Below are 4,303 nucleotides of genomic sequence, written 5' to 3'. Positions count from 1 at the left end.
ACCACCCATCACTTTCCTGACAGCAGCCAGTTTTCTTTTATTTATAGCAGCTCTCATTACCCAAATTAAAATTTTTAATTTAATTGTTTACTTGAGAACTTCCTGTGTCTCCAACTACAATGAAATTCCATGCAAGAAAGGATTTTGTCTCCTTGTTTGTCATTGCATTGCCAGCACCTAAAACTGCCCCTGGCAGACATTAGACTCTCAATAAATGCATGTTGAATGGTAAAACCTTTTTGTAAAAAAATCTATATCTTTGTTAACATTTTTAAAAATGGGATTTCAGGTCCATAGAAATAGATTAAGTATAATCCTTGGTTAATGGCACGACTTCTTTGGTTATTTATTTAGCTGTTGAATTAGGTTTTTTCCCTAAAAAAAAAAAAGAAACATAACCTAAAACAAAAGCTAAGGTCCTTCATTTCACCATAGGGCCTTGACCCTTATCTCATCTCCGAGCCTCTCCCCATCTAAGGTAATCATCATTCAGAATCCCAGGTTCTTCATTTCCCTAGAAGTAGAGCCTGAGATGGGATTCTTGCTTAGGTGATTTACTGAGGGAGTTCTCAGGAGAAGAGGAGTTTGGGAAGCAGGGAGGGACAGGGGGAAAAAAGCTAAGCAAGGATGCGGAATCTGCTGGAGGCTGGATTCCGAGCTCTCAAGCATACACTGAACCACAGCATTGAATCTACCTTGAAGTAAAAGACTAGCTGTTTATACCCCGAGTCAGGCAGTCATTGGCTGACATGTGGGAAGGTGATAAAGAGAAAGCAGGTGCATGGCTTCCTAGGTAAGGCAGGCCTCATTTGGCTAAGGACAATTCTCCAGAGAAGGATGGGGCCTTGAGCTGTTGATAGCCAACACTCCTAGCAGCTGGGGATGAGTGCACTTGACTGGGAAAAGGGGTCTGAGCATGCCTACTACACCTTGCTTCCCTTCACCCAACCCTTTTTACTGAGTTATAGCTGATTAACAATATTATATGTTTTAGGTGTACAACAAAGTGATTCATAATTTTTAAAGATTATACTCCATTTATATTATAAAATATTGGCTATATTCCCTGTGCTGCATAATATATCCTCATAGCTCATTTATTTTATACATAGTAGATTGTAATTCTTAATTCCCTACCCCTATCTTGTCCCTTCCTTCTTCCCTCTCCCCACTGTTAACCACTGGTTTGTTCTCTATATCTGAGTCTGTCCTTTTTTGTTATATTCACTAGTTTGTTTTATCTTTCAGATTCCACATATAAGTGATAACATACAGTATTTGTCTTTCTCTGACTTATTTCACTATTGCTTCCCTTTTTTACACAGTTTTATCAAATTTTATGCCTTCCTTATAAGTGTATGTGTATATATAAATTACATATATATATATTTTTTCCCAGTTATTTGGAACTTTCTAGAAAGGAAATCACCCTAAATTTTGTTTTGGCTGTAGTATAATATTTCAGTATGTGAAAATACCATGCTTATTCACCCATTCTCCCACTGGTGGACTTTTAAGTTGTTTTCAGGTTTTTGCTATTATGAACAGTGTTGCTGTGAACATTCTCATTTATGTCTCCTGTTGTATACTACAAGAATTTCTTGGGTTTATGCCTGGGGTGGAATAGGTGGATCATAAAGTATGAACTTTAGAAGATAATGCCCAACTATTTTCCAAAGTGATTTTACTAATTCACACACCAACCAATAATGTATAAAAGATCCTATTATCTACCTCCTCTCCAACTTTTTTTTTAAATAGATCTTTATTGGAGTATAATTACTTCACAATACTGTGTTAGTTTCTGTTGCACAACAAAGCGAATCAGCCATATGCGTACACATGTCCCCATATCCCCTCCCTCTTGAGGCTCCCTCCCATCCTCCCTATCCCACCCCTCTAGGTCATTGCAAAGCACCTAGCTGATCTCCCCATGCTTTGCTGCTGCTTCCCACCAGCCAACTACTTTACATTCGATAGTGTACGTACGTTGATGCTACTCTCACTTCGCCCCAGCTTCACCCTCCCCAACTTTTTGACTTATGTAAATTGAATAAGTATAAAATGGCATTTCATTTTGGTCTTGATTTGTACGTCTTCCATCAGTAATCATCTCTTCCTGTTTTTATCAAAATACTTGTTACCTCTTAAGTGAAATGCTTGCTCATATCTTTTGTCCATTTTTCTATCTGATTATTTGTTCTTTTCTTACTGATCTGTAGGAGTTCTTTGCATCTCCTTCATCTGCTGAGTGTATTATGAATGTTGTGACTATCTTCTCCTAGTTTGCAACTTTTCTCTCTTCATGGTGTCTTTTAATTAATAGCTCTTAATTTTATTATAGTCACAGGTATTCTTTTATGGCTTTTTAATGCCTTGCTAATAAATCTTTCTCTTAAGGAATCTAAAGGACAATCTCAATCTTGGGGGTGAGCAGGGGGGTTCCACAAATAGAGCCAGGTTACAGGCGAGTCACAGAGGCAAGCATTGTCAGGTCTACTGAGGCATTGTCTGGTCTGAGGCAGCCCTGACCAGCCAGCACAAGCGACCAGCTGGCTGGCAGGTGTGTTCTGGTTATAGAATTGGATGTATCATGCTATTAGAGCTGGATACCATTAAAAATTCTAATCATAGACTGTAATTAACTTTCCTTGCTCTGACGCCCCGCTCACTAAACAACCTTCTGATTACAATTTGGCTTCCCATGTATCTTTGCCTACAGGGAGAGAATGTACTGTTCAGGCCGACGTGAGGATCCAATCCACTAAACAGTTACATGCCATGATGTAAATTAATAAATTCGTATTCTGATTTTATCATCTGCCTCATCTGAGCTCTGTAGGCATGAGTCAGCATCCCCAAGTCTAATCAAAATGGATACAGAGAATATCAAGCCTCTGAGCTGAAAAACTAAGAACTAGGCCTAGGACCAGAGCGAAATCACCAAGGTAACATTACCCTGGAGGCCCCTCGTCCTGATGGAGAAGGCCTTCCTACATGTCATGTGATATGGACAGGGATTAAAACTGACTTTTGACATTATAAAGAGCTGCATATTCAAAACCATGGCTTGGTTCCATTCAGGTGAAGGCGAAGAATAGAGGATGATCAGGAGACTCATATTGAATATTTATTGGCTTATGAGCACACACCAGATGCTGCACAAATCCTAGGCAGAAGGATAAGATTTACAGACATGTTCGAAAAAGGCAAATTTTAAAAAAAAAGAATAAAGAAAAAAGGCAGATGGTACATGCTAAGGAGGAATGTAGCAAGAGGAGCCTGACTGATGAATCCTTGCTCCACCTTGGTACTCATGGTCCAGGATGCAAAATAGAAAAAGGCAACTTTAAAGACCAAAAACAAAAACCAGGAGAAGGAAACACAAGGTACACCAGAGAACAAATTGTAATGTGCCGGGCAGGGAGATTACCCAGACCAGCGGAGTGATTTAGGACCAATAGGGTAAGAGAAAGATCTCTGAAGTAAGTTCAAAAGGCAAAGTAGAGGGAAGCCCATTAGGACAGATAGGGATAATTTAGCAATCCTGCTATTAGATCACCACTTCATCCAGGGTTTCTGAGTGAGCAGTACCTATAAAGACACAGATCCCCTTCTGGGATCCCAGTTACACTGAATGATAAAGAGAAGAATGTGATCAGAACTGTAGTATCTGGGAATTTTTGGCCCAGTGATGAGACGTGATCCTCTACCTTGTATTCAGACTAAGAATAAATAAACAAAAACAGAAAAGGGGGATGACCTATATTGATGACCCTTCGGGATTTATTTTTCAAAGAAAAATATGTTCAAGAAAGGTGAGATATATTGAAGGAAGTTATGCATCATCTTCCGAGACCAATCTAAAAGACAAACATTATCTCCCACAGCACTTCCCTTGGGGCCTCCACCAGAGCAAGATCATGGGCGTGGCTAGATTGGATGAGGCTACAGAACCATTTCACATGTCCTTTTATTCTAAAAATGAGGTAGAGACAGGCCACCCAGGAAGGGTTGAACCCAAGTGCGGCCTGCCCACTCAGCTATGTGGAAGGAAAGGTATACAAAGGGCTCAGTGAAACAGCAGGACCAAAATACAGCAGGGTGGCAGAAGTGCTTCTCTAAGCACACCACCAGAATGCACAAACTTCAAGGAAGGGGGCTGCAGAGGGGCTGACCTGTGTTCTCTACAAAGCCAGAGGGCTCTGACTCACATGTGAAGGAATAAGCTCCCTTTAATAGTGGCCTCAGTGTGTGTGTGTATACATGTGGATAAATAAATGTAGACAGAGCAGGCTCTCTT

The sequence above is a fragment of the Phocoena phocoena genome, chromosome 9, assembly GCF_963924675.1.
Source record: "Phocoena phocoena chromosome 9, mPhoPho1.1, whole genome shotgun sequence".
Classification (NCBI taxonomy): Eukaryota; Metazoa; Chordata; class Mammalia; order Artiodactyla; family Phocoenidae; genus Phocoena; species Phocoena phocoena.
This window is presented reverse-complemented; position numbering follows the sequence as displayed.